Source organism: Myxocyprinus asiaticus, chromosome 21 (assembly GCF_019703515.2).
Source record: "Myxocyprinus asiaticus isolate MX2 ecotype Aquarium Trade chromosome 21, UBuf_Myxa_2, whole genome shotgun sequence".
NCBI classification, from domain to species: Eukaryota; Metazoa; Chordata; class Actinopteri; order Cypriniformes; family Catostomidae; genus Myxocyprinus; species Myxocyprinus asiaticus.
In genome coordinates, this window is record NC_059364.1 from 19,704,052 (window position 1) to 19,717,179 (window position 13,128).

The following is a 13,128-nucleotide window of genomic DNA, read 5'->3' on the forward strand; positions in this document are numbered from 1 at the left end:
AAATGGGGTTCCTGAAGCCCAGCTGTACATGATTTATGGCAGACAGAAGTAGTGTAGCTGGTGCATGTGTATGTGCGTATTAACGTGTAATAGGAGTTTGTCCATCTCCAAAGTCCCTTTAAGGCAAATCAGATCACTCTATGGCCTTCTTGGTTACGCTTCCAGTCAGCTTTTTTCTATGTATGCAATAGTCATATAAGTACAGCTAATATAATTTTTAATGGGAAAAATTTTATATTGAGTATTCCAGGTTCAATACAAGTTAAGCTCAATCAACAGCATGTGTGGCATGATGTTAATTACCACAAAAACTAATTTCAACTTTGCTTTAAAAAAAGAAAAAATCTGGATTACAGTGAGGCACTTACAATGGAAGTGAATGGGGCCAATCTGTAAACGTTAAAATACGTACTGTTTCAAAAGCATAGCCACAAAACATAAACAAAATGCATGTTATCATTATTATAGTGTGATAAAATCGCTTACTAATCTGTTCTGTGTAAAGTTATATCCAATTTTACAACTTCGTTGCCATGACAATGTAATGCCGCAAACCTTAAAACGACTGTAAAAATGACTATTTAAACAACTTTAAACAATTCCATTGTAAGTGCCTCACTGTAACCTCGATTTTTTCTAAGTTGAAATAATTGAAAAAATCAACATTATGCCACAAATGCTGTCTATTTAGCTGAAGTTGTATTGAACCCGGAAAATTCCAAAAATGAAAACTGTCATCATTTACTCATGTTGTTCCAAACTTGCATTCTTTCATGGAACATAAAAGGAAGCAGAATAACAGCCTTAGTCATCATTCACTTTTGTTGTATAGAAAAACGATGTCATGAAAGTGAATGGTGACAGAGAATACCATATTACTAACTAGCATCTTTTGTGTTCCACATAACAATAAAGTCAAATTGGTTTGGAATAACATGAGGCTGAGTAAATGATGACAGAATTTAAATTTTCAAGTTAATGTGCACACACATTCTTGAGTAAACAAACTCTATCAAAAAGTCAATAGGCTCTTTAAACTAAAAGGAAGGACTTTAATTCCTATTGCTGCCATATTGGCTTTACGATTTCTCCCATTTATTTTCCTACGAGTGGCCCATCTCCTCCTGTACTGTCTCTGCCGTCTCTCACAGGGCGGGGGGTCATTGAAGCTGCTGCGATACGCATCAACTAATTTTCTCTTGAAACGTCCCTATCAGAGCCATCATAATAGCACACACCTTGTGTGTACAGCTTCCCGGGAGACCCATCTGAGTTTTATCCTATTTGCACCCAGGGTGTCAGCAATTGCACCCAGTCTGACAGTTCCATTTCTCCATCTCCCTATGGTCCTGCTCTCGGCGCAGCAGGGCACCGAGGCATCTGAGGTGGGTGCAAGCCTCCAGATTGCCTGGAGTAAGGTTTGTAATTAGCAACTTGCTCTGTGGGGGTGATAGAGGAGAGAAGGGAGGGCTTGCTCACATGAGTGTGTGTTAGAGCATGTGTTTAATGTTAGGCATGTGTGACAGAGGGTGACAGCCTGGTTTTGTGAGGCGAGAGGAGAGATCGAGTATGCTTGTGATAGTGTCTGGTGTGTCACACCTCTGTTGGTGAGAATGGCGCCCCGGGCTTGCTGGTGATTGCTTTGATGTGAAATGATTTCACTGTCCCCGCCAGTGGAGTCCACAATCCGCGAACGCATTTCTATGCCACCATGCCCTAACTCAAATAGGCTACCTTATGCGCACATACACCTCTGCAACACAAACTGAGCTAGGCGAGAACACAACTGCCGGTCTGTTTATCAGGTAATATAACTTTAGAAGAGACCCGACCCCAGCTTGAGAGGTGCAAATGAAACAGAGGGAGACAGACAAAAGGTGATGGCCATGGAGGGTATGATGAACATGCACAGGCTATGAGCTCAAAGACACCCTTTTCTAAAAATTATTAACCGATACATGCCAAGTCCCTCTAGCTTAATGACACATCACCGGAGCATAATGTCTGTGATCTGTTTTCCAACCTTTATGTATTTCATGTGAGCAGCACACAATGCAACACTGAACAAATAATAAAACCAAAGTGATCATACAAAACTACGCTTTGTTGGCTATCAATACTGATGAAGCCATAACTACTGTAATTATGTGATTATGGTCAAATCACCCAGGTGTGTTTTTGTGTTTGCGTCTTAAGGGGGCTCAGTTCTCTGCCTGAACATGATCTTATGTGGTTCAGAAGAATATTTTTCCAACCAAATATTACATTATTTTATTATTTACTTACCCTCATGTGTTCCAAACCCAGATTGCTTTCTTTCTTTCTTGGAACACAAAGGCATATGGAACACAAATGAAGAAGAAAATGTTAGGGACTGACAGCCACAGTCACCGTTCACACTCTTTGCATCTTTTTTCTATACAATGAAAGTGAATGGTGAATGAGACTGTCAGATCCCTAACATTTGGCCTAAAATCTTTTGTGTTCCACAGAGAAAATAAAGCCATGCAGGTTTGGAACAACATGAGGGTGAGTAAAAAAATGACAGAATTTTCAGTGTGAACTATTTTTTAAGTGAACTATCCCTTTAATTGTGGGAGGTTCACAAGTTGAATTGTAAATACATTAGAATGTGATCTGTTTGTCAGTAGATAGTAGTTTATCATTAACTGTGCCGTATTTGTTTATATTTTATTACAGCCTGATCTCTTGAAAATAACGTGACTGTGGCACCATTTTTGCTAAATTAAATTACATGTTTCATTACACATATCGGTGCAGTTCCGAGGTGAAATGCCCACTGTGTGGTACTAAAAGAGAGTTAAATGTTCTCCCAAACAGAAGGGGGTTTTAAGGTAAATGCCATATGGAGTTTAATTAACAAACCCTACCTCCCTAACCAAAACGTTTAACCTAAACCTAATCAATAGTGTCATAAAAAGCAAATGTTAGATGAAAAAACCGACATCCCTATCCTAAACCATACACCTTATGCTAACAGATATAATTTGTAAAGCAACCACATCAGCTGGTCTGCCCTTTGCCACGGATGACACCCTGTCTACACCAGACGCCACAAAGGCAAATCACTCCCATTATAATCAATGATGCTGTCTACACCTGATGCGTAAATCTCATCGCACCGTGCCAATGGTAAATGGCCATTTTGTGCTGTGCACACTGGTGCTACTGCCAACAAGACAAATAAATGGTTTTGAACATTCGTTTCGACGTGTCCGGTTTAGAAGAACTACTAAAAAAAAGTTTGGAAAACAACCATGAAAATGACAAAACAAATGACAAGCAAGCAATTTCTCTTACAAGCAGTTTGAGAAAATAAATCCCATTTATCTTTGTACAAATTAATCGTGACGACATCTAAATACGAAACCCATCTTCAGTATGACCCATTATTAGATACTTTACTGCCCTGATAACATATGTACATCACCAAGATGTGTACTTCATGTGTCTGTTTACATCTGGAAGAAATTATTTTTTTGATTGTTTGCTCATTTGCCATACATTTAAAGATGTTTGAACTCAGATATCGAAAGGACATTCGGCAAATGTCTTTGAGAAGATTATGATTTAGAATGTTTGTAAATCTGACCTTTTTAAGATGTTTATCAGATGTTCATTAGAAATCAATGCTTTCCAGATTAAATGCTCTTAAACAGACATCTCGGAGATGTATGTGTGCTATCTGGGTGTTAACGACAGTACAGTTGTTAATCGCACTTTGTCGGCGCAAGAATGTTCACTCCAGGTGTGAACGGCTTCATAGGAATCCATGTTTCTATTCAAAATGTTAATCACGGCGAGAAATCACAGCAAAAATTTTGTTTGGTATGCAAAGGCCACTTCAACACCCTAGTATTACTTTTTACTTAATATATGAGAATATGAACCAACTAAATCTTATTTTTATTATTTTTATTTTTTTATTACATAAGTTTAAAACGTAATTAGGACTGGATAAAAATACATTTTCAGATACATCGTGATCCTCATTTGAACAATCTCGATAATGATTCTTAAATCCCAAGATCAATCTTTTACTCCATGCGCAACTCTCTATAATGCAAGTAGGCTTAAATCACTTGCATACAAGACAAAATTACTTGCTGTGCAACTAAAAATGTCTGTGATTAGCCACTGGCTGGTAAACGTTCAGATTTCATTCACCAGTGATTCAGTAGTATAGTGGTGAAGAAGTTCAGCAGTGAGATCCTTCACAGCATGTTGACAGTAAAAGTTTGGTTTGACTTGTTTCTATGTGCCCAAAGACAATATCAACACAGTCTATTTGTCATTGAATAATGTCTCTTTTAACGGGATAGCTCACCAGTGGTGTAGTAGTATCTGAAGAGGTGGACTTACTGTGAATTTATTAAGCATATAAGAATTATATATATATATATATAAATATATTGGCTGTTGTAATTATAGTCCCACATGAATTTACAAAATGTGTATCAGGGTAAGTTTCTTGCTGGCATAGTATGGTAACTTGATGTTAAATATGTTAACATCAGTAGGCATGGCCATCAATTCGATTTTAACAAATTACTTTCTAAGTGCATTACCTAGCGGATGCTAAATCGGTCAACCCCTCCCTTTCCTCACCTCAGAGGAGACAGCAGAGAAAAAAAGGGAGACAAGAGCACAACCTTTTTTTTTTTTTTTACCCAAAGTGTTTTGTTCCACATCACGGCCAACTGCTTGTAAAGTCAGCTATGGCTAGGGGCACTGAGTGCTGGATCGAGAAAGGAGGGGACATAACCGCGTCTCTGGGGGCCGAAGTGGGGAGGTAGGGACACAGAGACACGTACTAGAGACCATGTCCACCTCAGGCAAAGGCCATACAGGCCATCCGCTTTCTACTTTCCCCTTTCTCAATCTTCATTTAATATTTTTCGCCACAAACTTCATCTCTCCCAGCTACTTGCAATCAAATGTTCTCTCCATCTCTATCTGTCTTTACCACAATCTCGCTTTTTGAAGCTCATTTTTCCATCCCTCAGAGGAGGTCACATCTTATTCTTTCTTTCTCTGTCAATCCAGTTAATGAACATTCACACAAACACTGCCCCATATATAACTCACAAACTTATCTCATCTTTCACAGTAGTACATTTGTGCGGCCTCTCCATTTCTCTCACAGGTGAAAACTGTGTGACACTCCAACAAGTTCTCTGGCATTCACTTTAGCAGAAACTTCTAAGGCACACTTTTCATTTCTGGCAATATAGCAAGAGTGATTCAGCCCAAAATGACACATTGCCTTAAGCTTGCGCACACAGAGCCTAGTGATGATGACTGCTGCCGGTAAGGGCACATTTCAGTCTTGTTATCGACTTTGAATGATTTCACCAAAATGTTTTTGTGCCACTAATGGCACTGTTGGAAGCACTTAAAAGCTTGCCAGTGTAAAATCTGTGACATCCACAACTGAACTCCAACCACTGAAAGCTCCAGCCTTCAAAAAGTGCTCTTTTTTTTTTTTTTTTTACTATTTAGAAAGGCAATCTGTGACTGAGACTGATCTATCTATCTATCTATCTATCTGTCTATCTGTCTGTCTGTCTATCTATCTATCTATCTATCTATCTATCATCTACCTGTCTGTCTGTCTGTCTGTCTGTCTGTCTGTCTATCTATCTATCATCTACCTGTCAGTCTGTCTATCTGTCTGTCTGTCTGTCTATCTATCTATCTATCTGAGAGATACACCTTTTAACCTTGCAGGTTAATACAAGGCCATACCATTTCAGTGTTATAATGGCTATCCACATGTACCTAGATATATGGTTGAGTAAATATGGTGCCATCCCCAGGCATATTCCACTGACAAGTTGTCCTTTACTTACTCTCTGCACTGTTCCCATTAATAACTAAAACACCAGTCACATACAAATCTCAGATTCACTTAATAATAAACATCTCATTACATTAGAAATCATTCTACTGTATGTAGAGAGGCACTTATTCTGTCAACAAGTTCACAGATCCTATCTGTGGAAATTAATTCCCACTGCACAGACAGTGTGGTCTCACCTTTGAGGCTGTCTCACTGTCTGGAAGGTGATAAAGCAGAATGTAATTAAATCATTTATAATGCATTTTTTACAATTATAAGCCCTTCATTTTTGTTTCTTTAACTGACAAACTTTTTCATTATAATTTTAATGCATGTGCCTCAGGCATCAAACACAGCAAGATTGGTGGTAAAATAATTAGATGGTGGCCCACATTACGTACATTTCATTTTTAGGACATGCTTCATGCTGTCCAATTAGCCAAAAAATTGGCACCCAACAGTACTCTACTCCTCCACTCTGACCTGTCTTCACAGTGATGAATCATCCCTCCCGTCCTAACTTTAAATATATACATGAAAACTGTTTTCTACCCATTTAGCACTGAATGGCAAATCAAGATTCTCAAATTGTCTGCCGAAGCTGCTAGAAAAGTACAAACACACTGTTGGAATAAAGATTTTGACAGGTTTCTTCTTAACTTTTAATAATGGCTCACTTGGTGCCCTCAGTGATAATACATGACCAAAAAAATACATTCTTTAAAAACACAGTACTTATGGAAAAGTAAAAAGTGATTTTCTAGTGGGACAGGTTTTGTTTAGTGTTTATACCAATATATACACTGCGTGCACAATTATTAGTCAAATTGTATTCCTCAGGATTAATTTTATTGTTGAACAAATACAATGCTCTCAGTCAATCCAAAATGTTATTGAACCTCAAACCTGAATGTTTAACAAAGAAAAAGTGAGTTTTGACTTTCTCAGGGGAATATATAAGTATGCACAATTATTAGGCAACTATTAGTGTGTACAATTATTATATAACTAAATTAAAAAAAGAAATTCTCCCAACTCAATTGTTTATTCTCAATTTTTAGAGTAAGTGCAACAAATAAGTAACACAAAATGACAATTAAATAAAAGTTTTGGCCTTTAAAAAATATTCAGTGACCTATATAGACACCCTTCTTTTCAATAACTGCCATGAGCCTTCCATCCATGGAGTCTATCAGTTTCTTGATCTGTTCACGATCAACTTTCACTGAAGCAGCAACCACAGCCTCCCAATTGCTGTTCAAAGAGGTGTATTGTCTTCCCTCACTGTAAATCTCACATTTGTGAAGGGCCCACAAGTTCTCAATAGGATTTAAGTCAGGTGAGGAAGGGGGCCAAGTCATTATTTGGGCATCTTTGAGGCCCTTGCTGGCTAGCCAAGCAGTGGAGTACTTGGATGCATGTGATGGAGCATTGTCCTGCATAAAAATCATGGCCTTCTTGAATGCTGAGGACTTCTTCCTGTACCACTGCTTGAAGAAAGTACTTTCCAGAAACTGGCAGTAGGTTTGGGAGTTGAGTTTCAGTCTATCTTCAACTCAAAAAGGTCCAACTACCTCATCCTTAATGATAGCAGCCCATACCAGTACCCCTCCTCCACCTTGCTGGTGCCTTACTCGAAGTGATGCCCTGTGTCCATTAGTGATCCAGCCACGGGCCCATCCATCTGGTCCATCAAGAGTCACTCTCATTTCATCTGTCCATAAAACCTTTGAAAAATCTGTCTTCAGGTATTTCTTTGCCCAATCTTGATGCTTCAACTTGTGAATCTTATTCAGTGGTGGTCGTGTTTCAGCCTTCTTGACCTTGGCCATGTCTCTGAGCACTTGACACCTTGTACTTCTGGACACTCCAGGTAGGTTGCAGTTCTGGAATGAGGTAATGAAGCTGCCTAATAATTATGCACATCTTGATATAAAGTGTTAGTCACTTTCGCCACACCCTCCTCATAACAACTATATGTCACCTGAAAATGATTGAATCCAATAAGCATTCAAGTTTATATGGTTTGGAGTTGGAAAAATTGCATGGAAATAATGATAAGACCAGAATACTCACTTGCCTAATAATTGAGCACACAGTGTAAAAAAAATATATATATATATATATATATATATATATATATATATATATATGCAGGGTTGGGGAGTAACGGAATACATGTAATGGGATTACATATTTAAAATACAAAATATAAGTAACTGTATTCCACTACAGTTACAATTTAAATTATTGGTATTTAGAATACAGTTACATTCAAAAAGTATTTTGATTACTGAAGAGATTACTTTACATTTTATTGTCATTTGTTTCATTTAATATTTAGTCATTTCAGATGGAAAACATTTATACGTATAAATGATGCGATCCAAAGTGCATTTGAACAGTGGTGAAACACTTTCTTATGATGTGTTATATTCATATGAGCAGACAGAGAAGTAAGTTTGTAGCAGAAGAAATAGAAATAAACCTTGTGTAAATTGTCAGCTTTACCTAATCTAAAATGCTATTTCTAGCCATTTTACATGCATATGTTACAAGACACGATCATATATTTTTATCAAGAAAATTCACGTTGGATAATAATTTCTTTTTCTAGTAAGACCTTTGATATTAGGGCATAAATCGTATTCTTGATAATAATTTTTGTATTGTTTTCCTGTAAAATATCGAAAAATCCTTAAAACAAGATCAATTTGATTTATCTTGTTTAGAAACAACACTGCATAAGATATGTAGGTTTTTCAGAGAATATATTTTTAACATGTGTATTTTGTCTTACTGTATTGGCAGAGTTTTTATAGTCAAAACAAGTGAAAAAATCTACCAGTGCTGAAGAAGTAATCCTCCCAACCTCAAAATACTTTTGAAATGTATTCCACTACAGATTACAGAATACATGCTGTAAAATGTCATTTGTAATGTATTCCATTAGATTACTCAAGGTCAGTAACGTATTCTAAATACTTTGGATTACTTCTTCAGCACTGTAACATCATAAGAAAGTGTTTCACCACTGTTCAAATGCACTTTGGATCGCTTAATTTATATGTACAAATGTTTTCCATCTGAAAGGACTAAATATTACATGAAACAAATGACAATAAAATGCAAAGTAATCTCTTCAGTAATCAAAATATGTTTTTGAATGTAACTGTATTCTAATTACCAGTGATTTAAATTGTAACTGTAGTGGAATACAGTTACTTATATTTTGTATTTTAAATACGTAATCCCATTACATATATTCCGTTACTCCCCAACACTGTGTATATATATATATATATATATATATATATATATATATATATATATATATATATATATATATATATATATATATATGCTGTATATATATAAACCTGGGTACACAATTTTGTAACTTAATTATCCAATAATTATTTTTTTTTTTTTTAGAAGTTGCGATCAAAATCCACTTGGGTTCAAAATCTGAGGGAACACGTGTCCCCTCATTTTAAAAAGGCATGACTTTTCTACTTATTTCGGTCTCTGACTTGCTTCTTGGGTCATATGGGGTGGCTTTTAATGCTTGTTCAGACTACTTTTGGAATAACGGTAATGGAGGAGCCATTATTGAAGAGCTCAGTTTTTAAAGAGACCTCTGAGACTGGCATAGTGCTTTTAGATTACTTACTTTCACTGAAAATACAAGACACAATAAACATGTCAAATATTCTAATGACAAAACCAAAAGAATGATTTACACTATATGTGCTTAAAGTGTTTAATGCGATATAATATAGATGGGGCATCATAATATCACACATAGTCACATAGTGGCGGTTGTAACAAGCACCCCATGCCGCCCCCGGGAAGATGCCAGCTAGATGCAGGCTAGTGAATAAGAAATGCAATCACATATTTATTACGATTAAATGCCGGGGACACATATTTATCGCCCTTCACAGAAAGAGAATATGTTTTTTACTGAGAACATTTCTATGGTCAATAAGTCTTTAAATGATCTTCAAAATACCAGCAATATCCTAAAGGCCCAGGTAAACATCCTGGTTACTTTCGTAACCTCCGTTCCCTGATGGAGGGAACGAGACGTTGTGTCGATGTAGTGACACCAGGGGTCACTCTTGGGAGCCCCAAACACCTCTGCTTTTTTGAAAAAAGGCCAATGAGAATTGGTTAGTGGAATTTGCATGCCACTCCCCAGGACATACGGGTATAAAAGGAGCTGGTATGCAACACTCATTCAGGTTTTGTGCTGAGGAGCCGAGACCAGGTCCCAGCCATTTCAGCGGGTAGTTCAGTGTTGTGGCAAGAGGGACACAATGTTTCGTTCCCTCCATCAGGGAACGGAGGATACGAAAGTAACCAGGACATTCCCTATCTGTCACTCACTCGACGTTGTGTCGATGTAGTGACACTTGGGGTCCCTATACAAAATGCCACAACTAGCTGAACTGTGTTGCGTGAACTAGCGGCATGTGACGGGCAGACTGCTGTGTGCCTCGTAGCCAGCGCACCAGGCCATCACATTACCTCCCCCAACGCTCTTATGAGCGTCGAACGGTCCATCAGGAACAAGTCGACTGCCCAACTATAGGGACAGGCTAGACTAGCCGAGGCCTCTTTTCCCTCTCTTTTCTCCCCAAAAAGAGTGGAATTTGTTAACTGACTGGGAGCCATAAGTGTCTGCGTCGGGGGGTGTCCCTCCCAAGGGGAAGACACCACGGAGACCACACCCCGCCCAAAAAGGGGGGGGGGGTATTTTGAGTGGAATACAACACATGGTCTTACTGAGTCTTGTCAGAAGTATGTCATGTGGAGAGGTCCCATGGTAGATCCTACCCAAAGGGGGAGGAGTTTCTACAGAGCATGGCGACCGGGGGCAGAGGGGCCTCTGCCCAAGGAAGACGCAGTTTGCCGTCAGGGAAACAATTTTGTGGAAGATATCACATGGGGTCGCCTTCGGGGAACCAGCACATGTGGAGCACCTACCTCAGTACAGGGGCTCATTAGTGCGCATACTGGGCTGGTCAACGAGTTTCTCCGCAAACTCAGCTGCCAGAGGGCTAAGGAGGAAAGTCAAGAGCACATGTCTTCACCTCAAGGGAGGGGAAAGGCGCTATGCGCAAGCAGTACACCCGGCCAGTTGTCCCGGAACTTACCTGCTCGTGGCTGCCAATACACGGGACGAGACCGGCTCAACCCGGAGATTGCAGAACCTTGCAAAGGTGTTGGGTGTTGCCCAGCCCGCTGCTCTGCAGATGTCTGCCAAAGAGGCGCCACTGGCCAAGGCCCAGGAGGCCACCACACTCCTGGTGGAGTGGGCTCATAACCTCACAGGGGGTGGCACGTTCTGAGCCTGATATGCCATCATGATGGCGTCGATGACCCAGTGGGCAATCCTCTGTTTGGAGACAGCACTTCCTTTCCGCTGTCCACCAAAGCAAACAAAGAGCTGCTCAGAGCTTCTAAGGCTCTGCGTGCGATCCAAATAGATGCGTAAAGCTCACACCGGACACAGCAACACCAAGACTGGGTCTGCCTCCTCCTGGGGCAGCGCTTGCAGGTTCACCACCTGATCCCTAAAAGGAGTCGTGGGAACCTTGGGCACATAGCCCGGTCGGGGTCTCAGGATAATGTGAGAGTAACCCGGACCGAACTCCAGGCACGATTCGCTGACAGAGAATGCCTGCATGTCCCCTACCCTTCTGATGAAAGTGAGTTCATTTAGGAGGGCAGTCTTCAAAGAGAGTGCCTTAAGCTCAGCTGACTCCAAGGGCTCAAAGGGAGCTCCCTGTAGACCCCGAAGGACTACGGAGAGGTCCCATGAGGGGACGAGGTGCGGTCTGGAGGGATTCAAACACCTAGTGCCTCTCAGGAACCTGATGATCAAGTCATGCTTCCCCAAATACTTACCATCTACTGCAGCTACAACATAGTGGCTACATAGACCTTCAGGGTGGAGGGGGACAGCCGCCCCTCCAGCCTCTCCTGCAGGAAGGAAAGCACTGATCTGACTGCGCATCTCTGGGTGTCTTCGCTTCGGGAAGAACACCACTTAGCGAACAGACGCCACTTCAAGGCATACAGGCGCCTCGTAGAGGGAGCCCTATTCCGAGTGATCGTGTCTACCACCATGGGTGGTAGGCCACTTAGGTATTCCACATCCCGTCCAGGGGCCAGACGTGGAGATTACAGAGGTCTGGTCGTGGGTGCCAGATGGTGCCCCGTCCCTGAGAAAGACGGTCCTTCCTCAGGGGAATTCGCCAGGGGAGGGGGGCTGTCGCGAGGAGCGTGAGATACGAGAACCACGTCTGGGTGGGCCAGTAGGGTGCTACTAGGATGACCTGCTCCTCATCCTCCCTGACCTTGCACAGGGTCTGTGCAAGTAGGCTCACTAGGGGAAACGTGTATTTGCATAGTCCAGGGGGCCAGCTGTGTGCCAGCGCATCTACACCGGGGGGTGCCTCGGTCAGGGCGTACCAAAGCGGGCAGTGGGAGGATTCCCGGGAAGCAAACAGGTCTACCTGTGCTTGTCCGAACCGACTCCAGATCAGCTGGACCACCTGAGAGTAACTCTCCTCTGAGGGTAACCTGCCATGACAGCATGTCCGCTGTGGTGTTGAGGTCACCCGGGATGTGAGTGGCTCCCAGCGACTTGAGGTGCTGCTGACTCCAGAGGAGGAGACGGCGGGTGAGTTGTGACATACAACGAGAGCGCAGACCGCTTGGTGGTTGACATATGCTACCATTGCCATGTTGTCTGTCCGAACTAACACGTGCTTGTCCTGGATCAACGGCCGGAACCTCCGCAGGGCGAGCAGAATTGCCATCAACTCGAGGCAGTTGATGTGCCAACGCAGCCGCGGGCCCGTCCATAAGCCGGCGGCTGCGTGCCCATTGCAAACAGCACCCCAGCCCGTTTTGGTGGCGTCTGTCGTGACCACGACGCACCTAAAGACCTGCTCTAGGGGAACACCTGCCCGTAGAAATGTGAGGTCGGTCCAAGGGCTGAAGAGGCGGTGACAGATCGGCCTGATGACCACGCGATGTGTCCCATGGCGCCATGCCCATCTCGGGACTCGAGTCTGAAGCCAGTGCTGAAGCGGTCTCGTATGCATCAACCCGAGCGGGGTGGCCACCGCTGAGGATGCCATATGCCCCAGGAGCCTCTGAAAAAATTTCAGTGGAACCGCTGTTTTCTGTTTGAACACCTTTAAACAGGTTGTGAGGTCGTGAGGCGCGGCGTCAACGAGACTGAGTCC